The 27,425-nt window shown below is 41.8% G+C and overlaps 1 long non-coding RNA gene across 1 annotated transcript in view; it reads left to right on the top strand.

Moving 5' to 3' along the window:
* LOC135968259 (uncharacterized) overlaps positions 1–9,342 on the top strand; it is a 59,039-nt gene extending 49,697 nt beyond the window's left edge. The window contains exons 4-5 of the long non-coding RNA XR_010582890.2: positions 5,032–5,190; positions 5,561–9,342. This is a non-coding gene — a long non-coding RNA (uncharacterized lncRNA). The remainder of the gene's footprint in view (positions 1–5,031; positions 5,191–5,560) is intronic.
* The last annotated feature ends 18,083 nt before the right edge of the window (positions 9,343–27,425 follow it).

Genomic DNA, 27,425 nt, shown 5'->3' with positions numbered 1-27,425 from the left:
TCTCAGGTGATCCACCTGCCTCAGCCTCCCAAAGTGCTGGGATTACAGGAGTGAGCCGCCATGTCAGGTCATGGTCCAGCATTCTCAAAGCTGGAGGGTATCCCTCCTCATTCCAACTAATTGCAACTCTTGGGCGATCAAAGAGTCTTGCTTATTGTGTTTGGTAGTGGTTTCTGCCGAGACACGTGGAGAACGGGTTCTCCAGAATCAAGGCAGCTGGGTTTGTAAAGGGCAATTTTTGATGGCACAGCGACTTGCTGAGGGAACAGCAAGAATTCTTGAATTCTTCACTTACTCTGAACCAGGGTCTGAAGGTGGATCATGTGTACAGTGACCACATAATTTGTGGTCCGAGCTGAGATAATTTTGAGAATGAATGGAAGTGCTATGAATAATGACACCAGTGCAACAGGGGTCCCTGAGATTGCCGTTCTGTTCTTCCTCACGTGTGCCTGATCTTTTTAGGGGTAGTGTTCGGTGATTAGTCTGACAGTTTCTTCTTCCTTTTTCTTTTTTTGGTTTAAAGACAGAGTCTCACTCTGTCACCTAGCCTGGATTGCAGTGGCACAATTATAGCTCACTGCAGTCTTGAATTCCTGGGCTCAAGCAATCCTCCCATCTCAGCCTCCTGAGTACTTGGGACTACAGGCAAGCCACCACCACACTCAGCTAACTTTTAAAAATTTTTTGTAGAGATGGGGTCCTGCTATGTTGCCCAGGGTGGTCTTGAACACTTGAGGACTGAGCTCAAGCAATCCTCCCACCATGGCCTTTCAAAGTGCTAGGATTATAGGTGTGAGCCACAGCACTCAGCCTGACGGTTTTCTTATGTTCTCCCAGGAAAACCTAGGAAGTTCTCATGTGAATCCCATGCCTGCTGAACTGCTCAGATAAAACAAAAATAGTAGCTAACATTTATATAGCACTTACCATATGTTAAATACTGTTCTGTGTGTTTTGCATTTGTTAGCTTATTCAATCTTCCCAATCCCGTGAGACTGGTATTCTATTTTTTTTTTTTTTTTTTGAGACGGAATCTCGCTCTGTTGCCCAGGCTGGAGTGCAGTGGCCGGATCTCAGCTCACTGCAAGCTCCGCCTCCCGGGTTCACGCCATTCTCCTGCCTCAGCCTCCCGAGTAGCTGGGACTACAGGCGCTCGCCACCTCGCCCAGCTAGTTTTTTGTATTTTTTTAGAGACGGGGTTTCACCATGTTAGCCAGGATGGTCTTGATCTCCTGACCTCGTGATCCGCCCGTCTCGGCCTCCCAAAGTGCTGGGATTACAGGCTTGAGCCACCGCGCCCGGCCCTTGGTATTCTATTTTTGTTTCCATTTTACAGATGGAAAAATAGGAACACAGAGGTTAAACAGCTTGTCTAAGCAGCAGAGCCAGGATTTGAACCTAAGAGGCTCCAGAGCCTGTGCATATGAACACTGCCCCGTGCTGCCTCTGCCCCGCAGCCTTATAATTTAGTTCCAACCAACATTTATCGAGGACCTGCTATGTGCCTGGATGTGTGCTGGGTACTAGTGGTGCCAAGTCTAATGGACATGATGCCTTCTATGGTTCAGTTCCCTATCAGGGAAGATGAATGAGGCCTGCCCTTGTACTGGGAAAATAATCTCTAGGGTGTCCTGTGGGCAAGGCCAGCTGTACCATCATGCAACATGCAGATTTACATTCAGCTCACAGGTTATCGTATTTGGATGGCTACTGCTGAATGACCTTAGTTCTCAGTTCTCAGACTTCTGCGTTATGGGTTGTCCTTTGAACCCATAATTAAAATCTTTCAATCAGAGGAAATGCTCCCAAAGCAATGTGCACTATTTATGAAACTACCAAGGGAATGTTCTCAGTAGACAAGGAAGGTTAATGAGAACACACTGGTGGCTTCGTTTGTGACTGCCTCTTGGCAACCCCATGCTGTTACCCCCATCTTGTTTTAGAGGTACACCAAACATCTTGTTTTGGGGACTTTGCAGAAAGAAGAGGGGAGCAGACTGTCCAGGGACAACAGTTTTTCCATTTATTTCCTTAAGAAGTACGATGTATAGGATGGCGATGTGCAATTCTGACTACCTTACTATGGTTTCTTCTAAGAATTCATGATGTTGAAACACAGGCGTTTGAATAAAACAAGGGGAAGGTTTTCATCTTGGCGAGGTACAAGAGCTTTTTTTTTTTTTTTTTTTTTTGGCACAAGCACATCTGTGAGAAACAGAGCGCTTATTGTTCAGCATATCAGGGCTCTGTGCTGGTCAAGGAAATGCTGATGAAGTACTTATGCTCAGTGGAGGGGTGAGGAGTGGGAGGTCCTCATGAGATGGGTTTATTTAGCCTGCCCTTCCAGACAGCCTTCCAACCGTGTAAAGACGATGGTGTATGTGTGCATGCCTGTGTGTTTAAGATTAGAAAAATTACAGAAATGTACAAGAAGCCCTCGTGCCCTGACTGTCCCTAGTTCATGGAATTGTTTGCCTGCTTTGGTTCACATCGTGCTGCACTATGTACAAAGCGCACGAACATACCCTGTCTCATCCAAGATTGTTTTATTTGAAAAACTTTGAAGGAAGTTAGGATGTTAAAACAGTGTGTTTCCAAATAGGGCATTTCTCAAGCACGGCTTTCCCTAAATGAAGGAGTATGTAGTGTGTTGAAGCTAACTTGTTATCAAACCAAGTTGACCATTGTTCATTGAGTGCCCATCTGATGAGGGTCCGTGTATTGAGCACTCAGCAGGGGTTGGGGATTGGCTGGTGATTAAATGGATCATACCACCTTATACTGACTCACGGAGGTGGGTGATCATTAGCCATTTTACAGATGGGGAGAGTGAGACTCAGAGAGAGTAGACAACTTTTTCTAAAGTAGTAGAACCAGGATCCAAGCCCAAGCTGGTCAGGCAGCAAAAACTAGACATGGGACTACCATGTTTTCTCCTGCACATGCTGAAAAGACCTTTAGATGAAGTTCCCACAGATAGGTTCACATTCAAATTAATGAACTTTACACCTGGGACTGGAAATTCCTAGAGGATTGGGTAAAGTGTGTGTGTGTGTGTGTGTGTGTGTGTGTGTGTGTGAGAAAGAGAGAGAGACATTTGCTAATAGAGATTAAACATAGTCATAAATCTTAATAGATTTATTCTCCACACTTTATTTTATTTTATTTTATTTTATTTATTTTTTTTTTTGAGACGGAGTCTCGCTCTGTCGCCCAGGCTGGAGTGCAGTGGCGCGATCTCGGCTCACTGCAAGCTCCGCCTCCTGGGTTTACGCCATTCTCCTGCCTCAGCCTCCTGAGTAGCTGGGACTACAGGCGCCCGCCACCGCGCCCGGCTATTTTTTTTGTATTTTTAGTAGCGACGGGGTTTCACCGTGGTCTCGATCTCCTGACCTTGTGATCCGCCCGACTCGGCCTCCCAAAGTGCTGGGATTACAGGCGTGAGCCACCGCGCCCGGCCACTTTATTTTATTTTTGAGGCAAGGTCTAACTCTGTCGCCCAGGCTGGAGTGAAGTGGTGTGATCATGGCTCATTGCAACCTGGACCACCCCAGGCTCAGGAGATCCTCCTTAGTAGCAAGGACTACAGATGGGCACCGTCAAGCCCAGCTAATTTTTTTATTTTTTATTGTAGAGACAAAGTTTTGCCATGCTGCCTAGGCTGGTCTTCAACTCCTAGGCTCAAGCAACCCTCCCACCTTGTCCTCCCAAAGTGTTAGAATTACAGGCATGAGCCATCTCACCTGGCCCTCCACAGTTTATTATAACATTTTTCATACGGATAACAAAGTTGAATGAATTATATAGTGAACACATATACAATGGAGTGTCTGCTATTAATATTATACTAAAGCGATTTTTATCTAGCTATTATCAATCATCTATTTATCTCTCTAATTTGTCTATTCATCTATCCATCTATGAGTCTATATTTTTGATGTGTTTCAAAGTAAATTGCAGACATCAATACACTTAACCCTAAGTACTTCATAATGCACATATATAACTAAAGTTTAATATATATTTACAGTTTTTTTTTTTCTTTGGATGTGGGATGTATATGCAGTGAAATGCACTGGTCTTGAGTAAATATTTACAGAGTTTTGATGAATACTGTGTAACTCAAATTTCTCTCAAGATGTAAAATGTAACTATCACCCCAGAAGGTTCCCTCACACCCTTTCCCAGTCAATTTCTGCCTCTCTCCAGCCCCACCCCTCCAGAGACAACCACTGTTCTGACTTTTCCACTAACGACTCTTTTGTGTGAGGCTTCTTCCACTTAGCATAACGTTTTGACATTTATCCATATTGCTGTGGGTAATGTTGTTTGTTCCTTTTACTTGCTGATTGATATTTCATTATATGAATATTCTATAGTTTGTTTATTCATTTTTTTGTTGATGGACTTTTTCTAGTTTTTGGATTTCATGGATAAATCTGTTCTGAATATTATTGCATATTGTAAATATATGTTTTTGTTGCTCTGGGTAAATGCCAAGAAGTAGAGTTGTTGGGACAAAGGGTAGATACATGTTTATTTGTATAAGTAACTATCAAAACTTGGCACAGTGGCTCCGCCTTTCCAGTCCCACCAACAATGTATGGTATTGCTCCACGCCCCTGTCGGTGTTTAGAGTTATCTGTCCTTTTTAATTTAGCCATTCTGGTAGGTGTCTAGGTAGAAAATTGATGTTGATGACAATGGCAATAGTTATGATAGAGTGATAGATACCTCTCTGTAGCAAATTGCTGTCGATATTCCTTAGATTTCACTTGGAAGCTCATCATTTTGGCTATTGGATCTGCTCTTAACTCTCTTAAGTACCCACTCTAATGTTTTCTGATTGACAGATGGAAGTGCTCCCGGGCAGTACTGATTTTCAGGCTAATGCTCCTACTACAATCAGCTCACTTAGGGCTTCTTTGTGCAGTCTGGATGTCAGCTTTAACCCTTTGACAGTTCTTCGCTTTACTTCTTTGTCAGACAAACTTCTTGAGCCAGATTGCAATTTCTCTTCTTTTTCAGAGTTTTCACCTGGCAAAACGTTCATGATTTAAATGTCAAAAGAGGCAGACTCCAAATAAAATGCTGAACAAACAATTTTGAGGACTTAGACCTTTCTTTTCTGCCATTACTACTTCTCAAGCTGCTTCTGATTCCCAGAGAATGGGATGGAAAAATGAGGTAGGGGTTGGAAGGACGGGCCTCTGCTCTTACGTGTGCAGCTATGCTTCTGGGTCTCTTCATTCGTGTTGATTGGATGCCTTGAATTTCTGGGGCCTCAGTTTCCTCACTTGTAGAACAGGGCGGTTGGAAGAAATGGCATTTAGGACTTTCTGAAATTTCAAAACTAACTTTCTATGTTGTTAGAAGTTAAGAAATTTCTTAAAGCTTGGAGGTGAAGATACTGCTTTAAAAAATTATAAGTAATTCTTTAATATTTCCTACACCTTCTCCAATGGCTTAATAATAACCTGATATATTCATGGAAACAGGTCTCACTTTTATATTTTGATTTAAGGGTTTCCTTAATTATGCCATTTACTGTTTTCAGATGCTGCAGTTTCACTCCGGTAGGATTCAGTCTCAAACTGCAGAGGTACTTGGTAAGCTGGTATTTATTTTACATTTGTTCTGGGATTCTTTCAGACAGACTGGATGTTTGCACTGGACTCATTGACTTTTTCCCCACCACTTACATTGTCATTCTATGCTATTCAGTTGTATTTTATAATTGGGTAGTTGCAGTGATGAGAAAGAAAAGTATGAGAAATGATGTTCAGGTGGGCTGCAGTACTCTGTCTGTAGGCAATCATTGTGAAGCAGGAAAGAAGGGGATGGGAATAGCTGGAGAGAATTGGCTTGAGGGGAAATAGCCCAAATCTCAGTTAAAACAAGATAAACGTGGAAGAGATAGAATCTCCTGATAAAGGTGTGTTCCCTTGCACTGCCACTAATGCGCGGGAGCATTAAATGTGCGGGAGATTTTCTGGGGTTGTTATTCCCTGCAGTCTCAGGAAGAGAAAGTATCCCGGTCACAGAGGAAACCTTCAACTACAGACAAACCACAGTCCCCAAATCCTTTCAAGCTATAAGGTTTCAAGCACGAAATTCTTGAGCAAACACACCAGGTGCCTCTCTGCATTGATTGTGATTTTTTGGTGCTAAACAGAGAGCATTGCAGATGATGCTGAAGGTCAAATGAAGGTGGAGAAACCGCAAAACAGCACGACGCACCACCCAACTGCAAGCTAATTGGGAAGGAAATGGTTTCAAACTGACAGACTGTGGCCTGATAACCGAAATCTCATAGGGACAAAAGGTTCGTGTCATTTAAAGGGGTAGCTTTGCCTATTTAAATTGTGCAAACAAAAGAAATGAAAACCCCCTCCTGGGATGGGAAGTTCTATTAGCAGATATTACCATCCTTGCTTTTATGCCCTCCTGTGTCACAAGCCCTGAACATGTGCTGCGTGTCCTCAGGCATTCATTGGTTAATTTACTTATTCAAAGTAAGGCAACAACAACAAAAAAGCAACAGAAAAACCCCAAACAAATTACATACTGGGGCACAGACAGCATTAAGATGCAGTGCACAGTTTTGATATGTGGGCTTTTAAAAGAAATGTGTTTGGTCTGAAATTGTACATATGTTAAACTCTGGAGAAAGTAAGACGCCTCCTACAGTGGTTCTTCTGGGAATTAAAAAAAGAAAATTCTTTGAAGGTATGACTGTATTGAGAACCAGGGGTATTTGATATATAATATCAGGTACTCCATTGTGGCCAACAACAGTCAGTTTGGACTTGACTTTAATCAATGTTCCAGTAAAGGCACAGGAGAAGGCCAATTTTTCTATCATATGGATATGGTAGAAGTTAATTATATACTTAATTATATCCTTTGGTTTTGAAGTTTTTATGGAATTACTTCCAAAATAACCTTGTGTAATATATTCCCTTATATTTTAAAGCTGAGTTGTAATGAGTGAAAAATACAAAATAATTAATATTTTAAACTTGACATTCAGTTGAGTCTTCAAAAGAAACCATTTGATAAGCTATGATGACAATACTTTGGGATTGACAAGGCCTACATTTTGCTAATGGGAATATTAAAGTGTAGAAAGATTAATGAACATATTCATGTCATGAGAGAAGCTGAGGTAGGGTTCCAACCAACCTTTTTCTCTTGTCTCAAAGATTAATTAATGAGTTTTTTTCTGTCATGGACTCTGATAGTACCCGTGTATTTTGTGTATCTTAATGTACTTATTAGTTCAGCATCTGTGACATCATAATATTTAACTTTGGTTTGATGACAAGTACTTGTGTTTGAAAGAAATAAATATGAGCTAGAGTAAGAAAATGGTAAATTCACAGTTACTTCCCATTTTATGCTTCCGAATGGAACATTCTTTCCAGAACAATGCTACTACTAATACTAATAAAAACAACCTTAAAGTAAAAAAAAGACTTGTTGCTATTGTAAAAAAAAAAAATTGACACAATTTCCTTTGTGATTTATCTTTATTACATAATCATTGCTTCACAAGATTTCCCAAACTTGAGAGCATTAGACTCAAGAAACCCAAAGTAACCTGTAATATTTATTGTATTTAAAGGACTTTCCCATCCAGTTTAGCAGGCATGACAGGTCCATGGCACTTATGGGAAAGCTCTGGTCCATTTGAAGTTATCAATTGACCTACAGAACATTTAGAAACATACCAGTGATTGGTAAGTAAGCTTTTCTTAGGTAGCTATGATTTGGATGGCTGGCATGTGAATGCTAGCATTCCCATGAGAAATACGGGTTACCAGGCAAATTGAGTTTTATTAAACTCTGAACTCTGAGATGAGTACCAACTCTACATGCAAAAAAATAGTTATTTGAGGGAAAACTTTCCTGTCCTAAATTTCTCTCCTACCAATTTATCATAGTAGCAGAAATGACCAGTATTCACAGCCATTTCTTTGGTTTAAGGCTCTCTGTCCAGAAGGTCTCTATTAAAATGCAAATATGTTACTCAGAAAGGGCTACTCATCAATCCATTTGCACTTCAAGAAGGATTAGTTTATCAGATCAGAGGAGAGAAAATAAGACCCCAAGGAACAGGAGATAGAAAGCCTAGTCTGATTGGAAAAGAGGCTGGGTAAAGTATTTTCAACAGGCCCTTTGCTGTCTTGACTATGGGGCCTTTGTGAATTTATCTTCTATTGCTTTAAATACACCCTTGCTGCCATTGAAATTCAACTCTGCCTCAACTGTCCACTTCAATTCTTACCTTTTCTCTGCAGTATTTTTGAGCTACCTAGAAAGAAGTAAGCTCTCCTCCATCTGATTTCCTCACGTTCATTACCTGTATCATTCATTAGTCAAATCTTGTCTTTGGGCTGGTGTGATGGCTCATGCCTGTAATCCCAGCACTTTGGGAAGCAGAGCTGGGAGGATCTCTTGAAGACAGGAGTTCAAGGTTGCTATGAGCTGATTGTGCCACTCCAGCATGGTTGACATAGCGAGACCCTGCCTCTAAAAAAAAAAAAAAAAAAAGAGACAGGTGCAGTGGCTCATGCCTGTAATCACAGTGCTTTGGGAGGCCGGTGCTGGAGGAGCACTTGAGCCCAGGAGTTTGAGACCAGCCAGGGCAACATAGTGAGACTCTTGGCCCTATTTTTTAAAAATTTAAAAAATGAAAGAAGTAAAAAAGAAAAAAAAAGAAAAAAAAAACCCTTATCTTTGTTGTAGACATTCTTTCATTTGTACGCATCTTATTCACCAACTTTATAGTCAGCTCCCAGAGTGCTCAGGAACCAAGTTAGTGATCTGAGGGACGAGAGAGGCTAACTTGGGTGAGAGCGGAGAGCAGCGACTGCTGCCTGTTCCTGAAGTATCCTGGGTTCTGTCATGATGCTTTTACCTGGATTCTTCCCTTTACCTCTTTCCTTTGGATTAGTGACTTTCTGGCTTTGGTTTTGGTTTTAATGTTCAGGTAGTCCTTAACCCCTTGATCCAGAGGCCACACACACTGTTACTTGTCAAGGCCTGAATCACTGCAGAGCCATTTTGCTAGTAGGGTGGCTGTTCCTTCATTCTGGTAGGCAGGTCTGTGCAATGAATGGATGCAGGTACCAGTACCACTCTGGGAATCACTATACCTCTTGCTCCTTGGTCATATAAAGGGGTATTCTGGCTCTAGCAGGACACTAGGTATCAGGTTCTGGCTTGCAGGTCAATGCTGTGACAGAATCATGTCATTGGAAAATAATCCAACTTCTGGTTAGCAGGTATAGCGACTCAACCAACCCAAGGCCTGGTTTAAAAAAAAAAAAAAAAGTGAAGATTAGGGACCAGGAGACAGGAAGATCAGTCAGCTGGTTACAAAATTCTGGGATGCAATAAGCTTTGATGGGAAGCCTGTGTTGTTGATGCATTGTTTTTAAAATTTCTTATCTGGGTCATGTAGCCATGGCCCTCTTCAGCTGATTATATAGTAAGCTGTTGATACCTTATACTTCTTGATATTCTGTTAGATCACTCAAGATTGTTTGGTTGCATGCAAGACAATGACTTGGGTAACCTAACTAAAGAGAACATTTAAGGGCTTTGTAAATAAAAAGCTAGGGATAAAATTTTAGATGCAGCTTAATCCAAGACTCCAAATGCCATTAGAACCATGTCTCTCCCATTTTCGCTTCTCCTCTCTTCTGGGTTGACGTTATTCTCAGGCCCAAAGATAAACACCATCAGTGTCTGGCTTAGGTGGTTCTTACAGCACATGGTTGTGTAGCAGAAGGAAAATACTCTTTGTCACTCTCACTCTTCATAGCAATCCCTAGAAAGGGCTCTCATGGGTCTTACTTGGGTCACATAGTTGTCTATGCAGACAGGCCAGCCTGACTTGCAGGTCTACCATTTGCTGAGGACAGTGTTTTCTTTTTATTGACAACCCTGCCAGAGCTGCAGGGAAGAGGGAAGAGGCAGTCTTACAAAGAAACTGATATAGGGAACCAACAAAGTAACAATGTCCAAATCACCCCACAAATGCCTTCACCTTATAGGTACTTAACTAATGTGTGTTGATAATGATGATGAAGTATTTGCAGGAAAAGCAAGACTAGGGATCCAAAGAGGGGGATTCTGGGCATCTGGGGGCACATGAGGGTGCTGCTGGGGGTGTGGGAAAGGTCAAGGGCACTGAAAATGAGAAAAATTTTGCTCCAAAAGGAGGCTGGGAGCTAGGCACCTGTAATCCTATCACTTTGGGAGGCTGAGGTGGGAATTCGAGACCAGCCTGGGCAACCTAGTGAGACCTGTTTCTACAAAAAAACCAACCCAACCCAAACCAAAACAACCAAAAAGAGGCTTGGGTGAGGGATGTTGCTCATAGTGAAGATCCAACCTTTTTAATTTCACACTTTTGCCTGTGGCTGACACTGACTGACAGGAAAGTATTTGCTGAGCCAAATGACTCTATAAAGATAACATGCTTTCCAGCAATTTCCTTTTTGGGGGGATGGGGTGACATGGCACACTTCCTGGTTTTGATAAATCACCCCAGATAGCAGGAGGCTTTCGTTTGCTTATATGCTAGATCAATTTAAGGTCTCAAACTGTGTATTATAATTAGCAATGCAAACCTCCAGAGAATCATCTCTTACTCTAAAGAAAATATTGTGTTGATCTAGTAGAGTATTCTCATAAGCTTTATTTTTCCTCATCCCTTTACTGAGTTCTTTAGATGTCCAAGCTGACTGAGAAAGCCACTCTTTAGAAAGTAGAATCTGATGTTGAGATCTCTTTATTAATAAGCGTAGGCCCAATGGTTGCAGAATTCTCTTCTATGTTTAATGGCCCTTTATTAATTAGTCCTCAGCATCATAGAAAGGATAAAAATCAGACTATGGTTCTATGGGAGGAAGAAAAATATCTGTTGGGACAATCTGAAGTATTGAGACTCATTTTTTTTTTTTTTTGAGACAGATTCTTGCTCTGTCGCCCAGGCTGGAGTGCAGTGGCGTGATCTCAACTTACTGCAACCTCTGCCTCCTGTGTTCAAGCAATTCTCCTGCCTCAGCCTCCTGAGTAGCTGGGATTACAGGCGCCCACCACCACGCCCGGCTAATTTTTTGTATTTTTAGTAGAGAGGGGTTTTCATCATGTTGTCCAGGATGGTTTCGAACTCCTGACCTTGTGATCCGCCCACCTCAGCCTCCTAAAGTACTGGGATTACAGGCTTGAGCCACTGTGCCTGGCCTTTTTGTTTGTTTGTTTGTTTGTTTTTTGAGATGGAATCTTGTTCTGTCGCCCAGGCTGGAGTGCAGTAGCGCGATACCGGCTCACTGCAAACTCTGCCTCCCAGGTTCAAGCAATTCTCCTGCCTCAGCCTCCCAAGTAGCTGGGATTACAGGCATGCAGCACCACACCTGGCTAATTTTGTATTTCGTGTTCACCATTTTAGCCAGGCTGATCTCAAACACCTGACCTCAGGTGATCCGCCCGCCTCGGCCTCCCAAAGTGCTGGGATTACAGGTGTGAGCCACCGCACCTGGGGCCTCACTTCTCTTTTGTTGGAGCTCTCGGGAAAGTGGACACTTACTCTTCTCCACCAGTTAAAAGTAAGAGTACGTTCTGGAATGGGGTGAGTCCACATGCGTGTGGAGCCAATCTGGAGGAGAGCAGAGTCAAGAGATAGAGAAAGGGACACTGAATCTTTGGTGACATTTTTGAAGCCCTGATCAAGCTTTCCTAAAGTCTACTTCTGTGTGCTAATTATGTTCCTTTTTCATAAGCTAGTTTGAGCTGGTTTTTCTCTTACTCCCAATCAAGAGTTCTGATAGTCACAACATGTAACAATAGCCTTCACCCATCAAACAGATGCTATAATGATGAGGAATGGTTTCGTGAGTTAAGACCGCTAAGATAAGCATTTGAGGTCCAGCATTTATTTTCCCCTAATGATACTCGTCGCTTTTTCTTGACTTTCATATCACTAGGGTCCCATTCTGTGTGAACCTGCAAAAAAAAGACCTTAATTAGTGAAATTTCATATCTAGGTTGCAGTGTGTTCAGAGAGGACTGGGCTCAACGCAGGCGTTAGGAGAAATGTATATTGGTCATCTTGAGTGTAGAATTTCTACAAATAAGAGCTGACTCTACAGAAGCAGTGTGCTGGGTTAGAAAGAGCCCTGGGCAGGAGGCAGCAGAGAATGGGGTTGTGCCTCTATTAGCTTGTGACTTGGGGATAAGGAAGTTAAGTGGCCAGGGTTCAGCTTTCTCATTTATAAAACGAAGGGCCTGAGTGAAATGGTTTGGAAGATCCTTCCAGCTCGGAAGATGTATGACTTAATGAACTGAAGCACCCAGTCAGCCCTTCTAGGGGAGTAGGAAGCTTCTCAGTCTCCTAGGATGCCCCTAATGTGGGGCGCCCCGTTGGGAGGAGGTTTCCAGTTTGCAGTGACTCACTTCAGAATGGGTAGATTGAGTAGTAATGGGCTTTATATCTGCATTCAGTGACTGCTCGATTTTTAATTTACTTTAATTTATATTGTTTTATTTTTCATTTTTTTGCGACAGAGTCTCACTCTGTTACCCAGGCTGAAGGGTAGTGGTGCGATTATAGCTCACTGCAGCCTCCAGTTGCTGGGCTGAAGCTCAAGATTGAATAGGCAGCTGCTATTTTATGAGAGGAGAAAAAATTACTGTGGGTGAACACATTTCCCTCATTCGTTAATTTGAGGCAAAGAATCTGAAGGGTTAGCCCATTGGAAAGAGCACTAAGACTTGTCTGAAGTCAAAACACAAGTGAGTGCCGAGGGTCCCTGACACTTTGCCCAGGGCTGGCTCAGGACAAGGACAGATAGCCTGGGGCTGGCTGTCACTTGCTTCTGGGCTCTGCTGAGGGCTGCCCTCCTTGCACCTGTGCATTAGCAATGCTGGGTCCCCCCAGAGTGACATCCTTGCTGTGAGCAGCAGAAGCAGCAGGAGCTGTCAAAGGTGCTCTTCAAGGAGGCATTTTTTTTTTTTTTTTTTTTTTGAGACAGGGACAGGGTCTCGCTGTGTCTTCTAGGTTGGGGTGCTGTGGTGAGATTGCATGATCATAGCTCAGCTCACTGCAGACTCAAACTACTGGGCTCAAGTGATCCTTCTGCCTAAGCGTCCTGAATAGCTGGGACTACAGGCACGTGCCATCATACCTGTCTAGGTTTTAAATTTTTTTTTTTTTTTTTTTACAGAGATGGGGTTGCACTATGTTGCCCAGGCTGGTCTCAAACTGCTGGCCTCAAGTGAGCCTCCTGCCTCTGCCTCACAAAGCGCTGGGATTATAGGTACGAGCCACCATGCCCAGCTCTTTTGTTTTTTCTTTTTAAGGACTGTGTTTCTTCTTCTTCTTTTTTTTGTTTGTATAAATTTAAAGGGTAGGCCAGGCGTGGTGGCTCACGCCTATAATCTCAGCACTTCAGGAGGCCGAGGCAGGTGAATCACTTGAAGCCAGGAGTTACCAGCCTGGCCAATATGGTGAAACCCTGTCTCTACTAATAATAAAATACTTAACCAGGCTTGGTGGTGGTGCATGCTTATATTCCCAGCTACTGGGGAGGCTGAGGCAGGAGAATTGCTTGAACCCAGGAGGTGGAGGTTGCAGTGAGCTAAGATTGCACCACTGCACTCTAGCCTGGGCGACAGCGAGACCCTGTCTCAAAAAAAAAAAAAAAAAAAAAAAAAAAAAAAAAAAAAAAAAATTAAAGGGCACAAGTGCATGTTTGTTACATGGATATATTGGGTAGTGGTGAAGTCTGAGCTTTGAGCTTAACCATCACCCCAATAGTGTACCTTGGACCCATTAAGTAATTTCTCACGGTTTACCCCACTCGCACTCTTCTGTGTCTCCAATATCTATTATTCCACACTCTATGTCCATGTGTACACATTATTCTTTTTTTTATGGCTGAGTATATTCCATTCTGAGGCTCTTCCTGGGCTGTGACTCTCAGGGTGGCAGGATGCAGGATCCTTACCAGCATCTTGATTCACCACAGCCCATTCATCTCACTTTTTAAATTGAGATATAATTTCCATAGTGCAAAAGTCACCACGTTAAAGTGTACATACAATCCAGCAGTTTTAGTTTATTCACGAGACTGTCTGATCATCAGCACTATCTCATTCCAGAACATTGTCATCATCCCAAAAAGAAATCTTGTACCCACTAGCTGTCATTCCTCCTTCCTGCCCTGGCATCTGCTAATTTACTTTCTGTCTGCAGATTTGCCTGTTCTGGACTTTCATATAAATGGAATCACACAATCTATGCTTTTTTGTGTCTGGCTTCCCTCATGTTCAGCCATGTTGTAGGATGTATCAGCACTCTATTTCTTCTTATGGCTGAATACTATTCCTTTGTATGGATATATCGCATTTGGTTTGTCTGTTCATCATTTGATCGACGTCTGTGTTGATTCTGCTTTGGGGTATTATGAATAATGCTGCTGTGGACATTTGTGTACACATTCTTATTTAATAAAGGTTTTTATTTCTCTGGGTACAGTCCTAGGATTGGGATTGCTGGGCCATGTGGTAATTACATTTAACTTTTTTTTTTCTTTTATTTTTTTTTTGAGACGGAGTCTCACTCTGTTGCTCAGGCTGGAGTACAGCGGCGTGATCTCAGCTCACTGCAACCTCTGCCTCCCAGGTTCAAGTGATTCTCCTGCCTCAGCTTCCCGAGTAGCTGGGATTACAGGCGCCCACCACCATGCCTGGCTAATTTTTGTATGTTTAGTAGAAATGGGGTTTCACTATGTTGGCCATGTTGGTCTTGAACTTCTGACCTCAGGTGATTCTCCTGCCTCAGCCTCCAAAGTGCTGGGATTACAGGTGTGAGCCACTGCGCCCAGCCACGTTTAACTTTTTAAAGAACTGCCAAACTCTTTTTTACATCATTTATCTCTTTTTAACTGCAGGGGCACAAAGAAAAATGGAAATTGCTGTCATCTTTGGCTGGAAAGGATGGTGCTATCATGTTATTTTTTATGTATCTCTCTTATAGCACATTCTTTGCTGTCTGAGGTGATAGTCAATAGTGAGCTGGAAAGAATTTCCACAATGAAATTGGAAAGGCCTGGAACAGTGCCTTAAAATTTCTGAATCCTTTGTTTTCTCATCTGTAAAATGTGCCCGGGATCGCTGTGAGTTGTGAACAAGACAACAGTCATAGAGCTCTTAGCAGGGGCCCAGTGCTAAGTGGGAATTGACTCAGTGCTATGCTCCTTGACTCTCCAAGCAAGGAATGGTGTCCTTGCTCTCTGCGTGCTCAGCACCTGGCAAGGGTCCTGACATTAAAGAGCTTGTTCAATAGTTGTTCAATGGATGAATCCATGATGAGGAGATGCTTGAAAGCATCCATGAGCAAGAAAATGCCTGCATGTAGTAGGTGTTCAATAAATGTTAGGCAATGGGATGAATGTATCAAAAAGAGCATTAAAACTGCAGGAGAAATGCTATTCTTAAAGAAGCTCCCAACAGAAATATTTTTCTTGGCATTTGGGAGACTCTGCCTAAGATCACTCATAGGGAACATATGTGCAGCTGTCTCTTCCCCTTTGAAATTAATTGGTCTTTGCTCAAGCTTCTGTCTGTCTCCATAGAGGAGGAAGTGCCTTCTTCTATTTCATGGCGTAGTAATCACGTGACATTTTCCTGTCTCTCATCATTGGGAGCTGAGTAGTGGGAGGGCCAGAGAAAGCCTGTCTGACCTGTCTGAATGATACTGTTTGCTGCTTTTATGCCCGGGCATCCCGGGCCATGCTGGGATGCCGTTCTGGACATGCCAGGGACAGCCTGGCACACAAGGAGATAAGACAGTTTAGTTTAACACAAATTGAATGATTCCAGCCTCAAGTCCCAATCAAAGAGATTTACTGTGTTTTTAAAAAGACACGAATGTTGACTAGTGAAAAGATGCATGGAGACTGCACCAAGCAAGGAGCCTTATAGGAACCATTAAATCAATGTGGCTACAGCATATCTTAGTTGTGATCCCTCAGAAATATAAATCAACCTCGTACTCTGAGATTCAGATACGCTCTCCAGATAGCTGGCGCTTTTAAGAATGGCACAAGTTTCTGTTAAAAGACCTTAAAATGCACAAAAGATGTATCAATAAGAGCCAGGGCAAATTCCCGTTTATGAACAGGAATAATTTTGTCTGCTGTGTATACAGAGGTCAGGCAAAGTACATTTATTTATGTAACTCAGGCAGAAGCATCCTGTTGAGGGGAGGATGAGAAGGAATGGGGGATCCTGGTTTCTTACAGATGGTCTGTCCTTATTGATCACGTTCAAATGCTTGAGTCCCTGTTTCATTTTCTCTGGGAAGAAGGGACTCACTTATCAATTCACCACAAAATACGTCGCATAGCATGGGTTGGGCGTGCCCTTCTGGTGACAAGGAGCTCTATGCTGGGCTGATGGTGAGAATGAGGTGTCTTTTTGGGGAGTTTTGTGGGCTGTGTTGGATGATCTTATATGCGTAACCCCTCTATAGTGATCATTTCTTATGGGGAGAAAATGTGGGGCTGAAGGTGAAAGAAATTACTCTTTGTCCAAGGAGGTTACTGCACTTTTGTAAATAACACTTCAAATTGAGTGGGTCAGTATCCCCCCTGCCTGGCATGGGGAATAAGGAGATGAGATTATAGGTTCACGGGGGTTTTATTTTTTTATTTTTATTTTTTGCCACTTTAGAAGACTCACATGGTTTGACCTTGGACAAGTCACTTCCTTTTTCTGGGGCTCTGTTTCTTCTCCCCAGTAAGAGCATCTGACTAATCACTGCTTTCCAAATTGCTCTGTGAGAAGACCTAGGTTTTGTCAGATAATTCTGTGGCAGCTGGGAATGGGGGTAGAGGTAGGCAGATAGGGTTCTGGAGCCCCAAACTCTCCTTTAAAGCAGTTTTGCTTTTCCTGTTCTATACTTTAGCATTCATTCCATGGTGTTATTTGCAAAATGAGATCTCCTACTAAAAAATATTGAAAACCCACTGGACTTGTGTGTCTCTTACATTTCTTTTTCACTTTAAAATTTGGAGCCCTGCATCTCTAGCCGTTCCCTGCTCCCCAGGTCCTTTCTTTGTGCTGGGGGAGGTGAGTTGTCAAAATGAGGCTGTGGACCTACCAAGCCTTAGCTCAGTGTCACTGTGAGAGCCCATTTCTCTGATTCAGGACCTGCCACAAATGCGCAGAGGCTCAACCCATGGAAGGGGAGCTGAGGAGCCTGCCAGCTCTCATTACAAGTTTCAGGCATTCTGATGACCTCATTTAGGAATAGGTGAGTCTCTGCATCTGGCTGTTAAGTCCCAGGAACCCAGAAACTTGTCATTCTTTTAGGATTTACTAAAAGAAAGGGCTGCGTGTCTCACAAAAGAGGACTCCAGAGTGGTATGAGCGGGCTATTTTTTTGCTTAAAATATATTGCCTGATAGCCTGAAGGCCGGTTCAGGAAGAGGGCTGGGGAGGCAGGGTAATACCCTGTAACTGGCTGCTTGGTGTGTATGCTAATGAAGTGACCATCTGCATCAAATAATTATTAGTGGTCTCCCCTGACTGATCTCCATGTGCTGACACAGACTGAGAGGAGGTGTCCCCTTTATGGCCGCTGCAGCCCGGGGAGGGGAGGCTGAGGAGGAGATCATGTGTACTCCTCCACTTCAAGGCACACAACCTGCTGAGTGGACAGGTGCTGGCAGTGTGATGTCCATGGGCAATGAAGCCTGCCTGTCCTCCGAGCTGACATCTATATCTCCGTCGATCTGGATTTCGAAACTGACACAACATAAGGAATGTCACTCTCTATTACTCCATATTCACATTCGCCTCCATTGCATTGGAAATCCTCTGAGCAAATGTCTTGATCACAACTGCCCTCTTCTTTCAGCTGGACGGGATAAGCCACCGCAGTGGGGCAGTGGTGTGTGTTATCAACCTTCTGGCTGTGTCTCCTGATTGTGGGTGCTGTCCAACATTTGCTAGAATGGTGAAATGATTGCAAATTGTTTTTAGGGTTTCATAATTCTGGCCAAGTCCGGTTTTTCCTTTGTTAGTGAAATGGAGTTGGCATTTAGATCGGATATTTGCATGCCTTTGTGCATGGCAAGTTTCATTTGTTAATTTTCAAAATAGTTAACGTCACTTTGGTACCTGGACACCAGCACAGTGCAAGTATAACTCAGCTCTGCCCATGCAACTCACTCTCGTCTCAGGTGTTCTGACTTTGGCTCCCTGACAATTCTTTCTCTGGCACTTTCTCCAGTCCTGGGAAAACCTCTGGCAGGGCAACTGCAGGCCTGACTGGGCAGACACCATCCAGTGAGTGCTTGTGGTGCAATTTTGTACAACTAGAAGCAGAAAACCCATTTCTGTTTGCTGAGAGGAGCTGAGAAAATGTTTTGAGATTTTGAATTGGTGTTTCGTGACTGAGAGAATGAGATATCGAATGTACTTCCACTTGTGTTTTAAGGCAGAATTTTAGAAGGTCACTGCAGGGGAGGGGTTTTCTTATGTACAGGATGGCAGTTTCATTGCTTTTAAATAAAAACACATCTAGATATAGTTAATGTTCCTTTAAAAAACAGAACATAAAGAAAACCTTTTATTTATACCTATTTATTCTCTGTCTATCAATCAATCAATCATCTATTTAGCTACCTCTATCATCTATACATCATTCTAAAAATCCAGCACTAATATACTTTGTCGTTCTGGGTAAATACACTTCAGGACTTTTCTGGGAAGAGTGAGAGACCTCAAATAGGACCTATGCAGACTAGATAAATTTATTAGTGAAATAGTTAAATTCTTAATGAGAAATTTCCTGTTTGACTTCCAAGTCAGTCGAAATAACACACTGGCTTTAATTATAAGCCTTTTATTTGCTTTCCATTTGTACAGCTCCTTTATGTCATTATTTGAAACTAGGCTCTGAGAGGTACAAGAAGGTGGACTAAGCACACACAGACCTGTCCCAGGTCATTAGAAATGACAGAAATACACACATACATGTGCATGTATATGCACACAAACATGTTCATACATACATATACACATACATGTATTCAGAGACTAGAGTAGGAATCTTCCCATGGACCATAAACTGTGAGGAATCCTGGCAGGGAAAAACAGACAGAATCAGATTGAAGAAGAAGCTCCAATCAGAGATGCTCAGAGAAGGTACTCTTTGTTGGAGGTGGAGGTGGAGGACCCTTGAAGCAGGGGAGATTTGGAGGCAACTAACATGCCACATGCCCGTCTGGTGGTAGGTGATGGTTCCAGAAGGGAAACCCAGGCCTTTCCTCTCTAGTGGCCATATTTCCACCACAGTTTGTAGAATAAGCACAGGAGACTAGCAGGGTCTACACAGCACAAAGTAAGTAGAAATTTGGCTGCATCTTATTAATTTGAGCACTGTACTTTAGTAAAGTGTGTAATTCAGGATTAATTACAATTGTTTCTTTTTCTTGGATTTCATATTTTTTGCTTTAAGAAATCGGCTTTTGTGAGGTATAATTTATATGCAAGAAAATGGACCAATTTTAAGCAGACAATTCAGTAAGTTACTTAGTTGTACTGTAAGTGTACAATTCTGACAAATGTATACAGTGTGTAACCACTGCTGCAATCATGATAGAGACATAGTTCCTCAGAAAGTTAAACAGAGTTATCCTGCAATCTGGTAATTTCCTTTCCCTGGGGGTGTACCCAAGACAAAAACATGTTCACGCAAAAATGTCTACACAAATGTCTACAGCAGCAAACTTTATCGCCCCAAAAAGTTCTCTTGTGCTGCTTTATAGGCATTCCTCTCCTCCTACCTCTTACGCATGACCATCACTGATTTGCCTTTTGTCAGTAGAGTTTTGACTTTTCTAGAGTTTTATTTACACGGAATCACACAGCGTGTGGTCCTTTGTAATTGGTTTCTTTCGTCTGGCTTACATTTTTTAGATTCATCCATATCGTTGTGTGTATCATTGGTCTGTTCCTTCGTATTTCTAGGTAGTGGTCTGTTATTTGAACATACAGAGGTTTGTTTATCCGATCAACAGTTGAAGAGCATTTAGATTGTTTCTAGTTTTTGGTTCACATGAAGGTTTTGAATGTTAAATCTTGCATTCCTGGGATGAATGCTGTAAACATTTGTGAAAACGTTTATTTTCATTGCTTTTGGATAAATACCGGAAAGGGATTGCTGAGTCATATGGTATGTGCATTCTTTAAACACATTTTTTAAACTGTTTTCCAATGTGGCTCTACCATTTTGTATTTCTGCCAGCAATGTATGATGGATGGTTCTAGTTCTTCCACTTCCCTTGTCATCATCCTAGTCAGCATCGTCTTTTAAATTTTAGCCATTCTATGAGTGTGGAATGGTATTTCATGGTTTTCATATATGTATTTCCTGAAAAACTAATGATGGTAAACATATTTTCCTGTGTTAATTTGCTATTTATATATTTTCTTTAGTGAAGTGTTTATTCTAATTTTTTGTCCTTTTTTTTCCCCCGGTTAAATTTTTTTTTTTTTTTTTTTTAAAGAGAGACAAGGTCTCACTCTGTCACTCAGGCTGGAGTGCAGTGGTGTGATCATAGCTCACTACAGCCTTGAACTCCTGGGATCAAGTGATTCTCCCACCTCAGACTCCTGAGTAGCTGGGACTACAGGCGTGCACAACCATGCCCGACTAATTTTTTAATTTTTTGTAGAGAGAGTCTCACTTTGTTTCCCAGGCTGGTCTCAAATTCCTGGCCTCCTCCCTCCTGACCCACCTAAAGCGCTGGGATTACAGGTGTGAACCCAACCCTGTCCTGTTTTTTAGTTGGCCTGTCTTTTAATTATTGAGTTTTATAGATACAGGTCCTCTATCTGACATATATTTTGCAAGCATTTTCTCCCAGTCCGTGAGAGAAAGAAATTCACCTTGCTCCTGATCTTAGGGTGAAAGTACTTAGTCTTTCACCATTAAGGATACTGTTTGCTGTAGGCTTTTTGTAGCTGCTCTTTATCCAGTTGAGGAAGTTTCTATTTCTACTTTGCTGAGAGCTTTTATCATAAATGAAGGCTGACTTACGTCAAATTCTCTTTCTGAATCTATTGAGATGAACTTGTGGTTGTTCTTTTTGCATTTATTAACATGATGATTACATCAATTGGTTTTTAATGTTAAATCTTGCATTCTTGGGATGAATTTCACTTGGTTATAAGGTGGTATCCCTTTTATGTATTGATGGATTTGATTTTCTCAAACTTTAAAAAAAATTTTAATGTTTATATTTATTAAGAAAATTGGTTGTAATTTTCTCTGATAATATCTTGTGTGGTTTTTGTATTAAGGTAATGTTGATGTCATAACATGAAATGGGAAGTATTGTATTCTTCTGGAAAAATTGAGTGTAGAATTTGTATTATTTATTTCTTAGATGTTTGGAATAATTCATCAGTGAATTCCTTATGTGAAGTTTTCTGGAGTTTTCTTCATATGAATGTTTTAAACTGTGAATTCAATTTACTTAATAATTTAATTTAATTCTTTATTGTGAAGGGGCCATTCAGATTATTGATTTCTTCTTGAATGAGGTTTGCATCTCAAAGAATTTTTTCATTCCATCTAAGTTATCAAATTTATTGGCATCAAATTCATAATATTCCCTTATTATCTTTTCAATTGCTATCGAAAATGTAGTGATGGCCTATCTTTCAGTCCTGCTGTTGGTGATTTGTATCTTCTTTTCTTTATTTTTCATCAGTTTGGCTAGAGTTTTATCAATTTGATTTATATCTTCAAAAAACAACTTTTGTTTCCATTGTTTTTCTGTTTTCGTTTAAATTAATTTCTATATGTACATGCATACACAAGTGAACACACGCAGACTTGTTTTATGGCCCCCAGTATGATCTATTCTGGTGATTGTTCTAGGTGTACTCAAAAAAGAATATACCTTCTGCCACTGTTGACTGGAGTGTTTTATAAATGTCAGGTCAAATTCATTGATAGTGTTGTTCAAATCTTCCATAGCTATACTGATTTTCTGTCTACTTGATCTATCAGTTACTGAGAGAGGAGTGTTAAACTCTCCAACAATAATTGTGGATTCATTTATTTTTCCTTTGAATTTTGTCAATTTTTCTTCATCTATTTAAAGACTCTGTTATTAGGTACATATATTTAGGATTATTGTGTCCTCTTGATAAGTGGAACCCTTTGTCATTATAAAATATCTTTATCCTAGGTAATATTCTGTGTTCTAAAAGTCTACCTTGTCTGATATAGCCATTCCAACTTTCTTTTGATTCATGTTTTCATGCATAAAATTTTCCATCCTTTTACTTTTAACTTATCCATGTCTTACTCTCCACCCTGCCTTGCCCTGTCCTGCCTTGCCCTTCCTTTCCTTTCTCTGTCTCTTTCTCTCTTTTGACAGAATCTTGCTGTTGCCCAGGCTGGAGTTCAGTGGCATGATCACAACTCACTGCAGCTTTGACATCCTTGGCTTAAGTGATCCTCCCACCTTAGCCTCCCGAGCTGAAACCACAGGTAGCCACCACCATGCTCAGCTAACTTTTTTTGTATTTCTTTGTTTGTTTGTTTGTTTGTTTTTGGAGAGACAGGATCTCTCTTTTTTGCCCAGGCTGGTTTCAAACTGCTTCAAGCAATCCTCCCATCTCAGCCACCTAAAGTGCTAGGATTACAGGTGTGAGCCACCATGCCCGGCCTAGATTAATTTTTTTATGGTTTCATGTCATCTTTACTTTCAACTTAGTAGCTATACATTTCCAATTGTTATTATTATTTATTGGTTATAACACTCTTGTTTGTTAGTCCCATCATTTCTGTTATTTCTTTGCTTGTTTCCATGTATTGATTTTCTATTGCTATAGAACACATTTTCTTGCTTCTTTTCATACCTTGTAATTTTTTAAAAATCAGATATTGTACGTTGTGAAGGTTATACTGTTACTTGCTGGATTTTGTGAACTGCTAAGTGACTTCGAGTTAGCTTTTCTTTTTGATTTGCTTTTATACTTTGTTAGGGCAGTTTCACAGCAGTCTTTAATCTATGTCTAATTTAATCTCGTTGTTAAGGTAATATAATACCCTTTTGTGGATCCTACCTGATGCCCCATATTATGAGATCTTGCTGATTTACGAAGCCAGATTAAATAACCTGGGAGTTCTGGGTTTTCTTGAAACCATAAAGGATTAATTGATTTCAGTTAACTACTTTGCCTGGTGGAGTACAAATTATTTCCAGCCCTGAACAAGCTTTGGAAATTATTCTGTTTATCACTTCCAGTGATTCTTTTTCTCACCTCTGGCAATTTCTTCTCCTTCTCCTCTTCTTCCTCCTCCTCTTCCTCCTTCCTCTTTGCAATTGCAGATCAGTACTCAGCCAAATACTTGAGGACCTTCCTTTATAGATACTGGAGTTCTCTCTGTATATACAGTCCTTTCGCTCCTGGTTTCTCTGCCCCTCAAGTTTTAGCTGCCTTGGCTTCTCTGATTTCTAGTCTCTGACTCTACAACTCAATAGAACTGCTGGGCTGTGTTTGGATTCATCCTCCCTGTCCTGCAGCCTGAAAATGGCTTTCACCAACTGTAGCTGTGACTATCTTCTTGACATCACAGTCTCACAGTGCCTGTTGTTTAATGTCTGAAAACCAGTCACAGGTTTTGTTCTATTTTCCTCTTGTTTAAGCAGGAGAATAAATTCAGTTTCTGATATTTCATCTATAAGCAGAAGTTGTCTTATGTGTTATTTTCTCTTGCCAAAAGCATTTTAGAGTTGGAAAGTAACAAGTTCAGGGGAAATTTAAAGGCACATCCTTTATCTTCCATCTCTCTGCCTCCAAACAGAACCTTTAATGTAACCCACTTGCCTGCCACAACTCCAGAACTTTTTAAACTTGGCCGTATTGACAAATAAATTGAAAATAAAAAAGATGGGCTGGATCTGTTTACTACACACTGAGCTCCTCATGGACGTGTGCTGTTTGCCTCTAGGAACGCCCCACAGCATGGCCTGATGCTTCTGAGGACCTACCAGAGGTGGTCCTGTTTTTTGGCTTGATCATTTTACATTTGTTTTTCAGAAGAATGAAGGTTAGCACTTATCCCTGTGCCTGAGAGGATCCTCTCTGAGAATATGTCTATTGAAACACTTGAGTGACAAGTACCATTAGTGGTAGCAAAAAAGCTCAAGAAATTTGATGTAAGTTCTCAAAAAGAATGTAATGTAAGTTACATTAAAGAACCACTAGGGGCAAAGGGAAGTGAATGTGTCCTTTCGAGCAGCACAAGTTGAAACAGCATGGTTCACACATTTTGTTGAAATTTCATATTTTCTACTAAAAATTCCTGAAGACATCTATGGATTTAACTGTGTATGCTTCCGATTTTGAAATGGTATATTCCTCGTATTCAGTGGTTGAATGCACCCGAATCCCTGTTGTTCCTTGACCACTGCATAATGAGTTTTCAAGAGCTGGCCTATGCAAACCCCGCTACACTTTGTCAGCCACGTATGGGATTAGGCGTATGTTTTACTCACTCTTTCTCTTTCCATCCTTAGCACTACAGAATAACAGGAGCTGACCATTTGTTACTTTGTTTTTGAAAGTTGCCCACATCTGTTCTGCTGGCTTCATGAGTGGATGTCTTCTCCATGGCAAGATTATAAATATGGTATGGTGATCAGGTCTGGAAGGTCTCTTGCATTTCCTCCAGAGGCTGGTACAGTGCTGGAGACAGAAAAGGCACTGGGCTTTTAGTGACTTACGAAGCTAGATCAAGTTAGCTAGGAGTTCTGGGTCTTCTCAAAACCACCAAGAATTAATTGCTTTCAGTTAACTACTTTTTTCTTTGAGTCCTGCTGTACAGAACTGTCTTCTATTTCTCTGCTCTTAGCTGCATGGGGTGGTAGGAGAAGGAGGGGGATTAGGGGATGGAATCGGTAGTCAAGTCCTTATCCCCTGTGTGCCCGAAGTAGAGGAAGGAGCCATGCTGTCATTTCTGCTAGCCATCCAGACGTCTTTGTGTGGTAAGGAGAGCTGCAGTCATTGCTTTCAGTTTACTAATGGGAAACAGAGACTGAGAGGGGCTGAATAATTAGTTCATGGTTATTTGGGTAGAATTGAGAGAAAGAGAGGACGGCTTTCCTAATTCCACTGCTCCTGCCATTGTGCTTCCTGTGTGGTCCAACAACTCAACTAAGTGACATTTGCTCTTTAAAAAGCGCAGATTTGCTTTTCTAAAGGGAGCACATTTTATGAAGTGGATAAATCAATTTAAGATATCTGGTCAAATCAAGGAACGAGGAGAAATGGTTAGTGTTCTGAGCATAACACATGAGTATAACTCTGGCGAGTTCATGACAGCTCCCCAATTCTCCCTGACCACGAGCTCCACTTGAGCCTTCTTTCTTTGGGGGTGGGGAAATCTCAAATTGCATTTATCCCAGAATAATAATTAATGCCCTTGCAAAAATTAGTTTTCAGAATTCTATATGGAAAGCGTTCATCTTTATTTCCCCAGTATTTTAAAGGTGTCACTTTAAAAATCCTATGTACAGGCCGGGCGCGGTGGCTCAAGCCTGTAATCCCAGCACTTTGGGAGGCCGAGACGGGCGGATCACAAGGTCAAGAGATCGAGACCATCCTGGCTAACACGGCGAAACCCCGTCTCTACTAAAAACACAAAAAATTAGCCGGGCGAGGTGGCGGCGCCTGTGGTCCCAGCTACTCGGGAGGCTGAGGCAGGAGAATGGCGTGAACCCGGGAGGCGGAGCTTGCAGTGAGCTGAGATCTGGCCACTGCACTCCAGCCTGGGCGACAAAGCGAGACTCCGTCTCAAAAAAAAAAAAAAAAAAAAATCCTATGTACAATCTTCAGTGTAAAATAAGCCAGTGTGGTTTTGTAGATCACACACCATTCCATAATACAACTGGTCTACTAATGGGGCCTTAGACACCTGAGATACACACTGCATGGTGTTTCATGATTTAAAAAAATATTTTGTCATTCAGTGAAAGGCAAGAATAACAACTTAACCTAAAAAAGTCCTTTTGATTCAAACTCCTACATGGCCACTGTTTTCTATGTTCCATACCCAGTGTGCAATAAGTCGAGGTGTGTGCCTCTGAATTCTTCAAGGGTGAAAATTAAACATCCGGCACCTAGTAGCAAATGAGCAATTCGGTTGCTTTCTCTTAGGCCATCAGTCTTTTATAAGCCTATTATGAGACCAACTCTTGTCATTGCCAGGCCAAACCTAAACTATTAAATTGAGGCTAGTATTTGAGTTAAGGGTGTTATTGTAATTGTTTCAAATTTTGAGATGGGCTCTCACTGTGTTACCCCGGCTGGAGTGCAGTGGCACAGTCTTGGCTCATTGCAGCCTTGACCTCCTGGGCTCAAGTGATCTCCCTGTCTCAGCCTCCTGAGTAGCTGGGACTACAGGTATGCGCCGCAACGCCCAGCTAACTTTTGTGCTTTTTGTAGCGAAGGGGTTTCACCATGTTGCCCAGGCTGATCTTGAACTCCTGAGATGAAGCTCTCTGCCTGCCCCAGCCTCCCAAAGTGTTGGGATTACAGGCCTGAGCCACTGCGCCAGGCCTTATTGTAATCTTAACACATAAAAATGTAAGGCTTGGTTAAGATTAGGGGAATATCTTGAGCTTGGTTCTTTTGGGGGAGGCTATATTTCTATTGTAAAAATCCACCCCAATTTCACCAGAGGGAACTATCTTATTATAGTCAGGAAGATATGAGGGTGTTGTTCTTTGGAACTGGGCTGCCCAGTGCAGTCCCCATTAATCACCTGTGCTACTGAACACTGGAAGTATGGTTCATTTAGATTGATAGCCCTGGTTTAGCTCTTTTCCTGCAGTGGTGGGTTACTTCTCATCGTCGGAAAAAGCAGGAACCGAAGGGGAGTGGTCAGCTAAGCCAGACATAAAGCAACAGGAGGACTGAGCTCACTAAGTTTGTGGACTCTGAATTCTGAGTTTGGGCCTTGGGCTGTTGGTGAACATGGTCAACGCTCACTGTTTGAGATATCTTTTTTTTTTTTTGAGATGGAGTGTTGCTCTGTCACCTAGGCTAGAGTGAAGTGGCGTGATGTTAGCTCACTGCAACCTCCACCTCTAGGGTTCAAGTGATTCTCCTACCTCAGCCTCCCGAGTGGCTGGAATTACAGGTGCCTGCCACCCTGCCCAGCTAATTTTTGTATTTTTAGTAGAGACGGGATTTCACCACGTTGGCCAGATTTGTCTTGAACTCCTGACCTCAAGTGATCTGACCGCCTCGGCCTCCCAAAGTGTTGGGATTACAGGTGTGAGCCACCACACTCAGCCCCACCTTTCGAGATT

This window comes from Macaca fascicularis, chromosome 18, assembly GCF_037993035.2.
Source record: "Macaca fascicularis isolate 582-1 chromosome 18, T2T-MFA8v1.1".
NCBI classification, from domain to species: domain Eukaryota; kingdom Metazoa; phylum Chordata; class Mammalia; order Primates; family Cercopithecidae; genus Macaca; species Macaca fascicularis.
The sequence above is the reverse complement of the archived record's forward strand: the minus strand, read 5'-3'. Positions and strand labels throughout refer to the sequence as shown.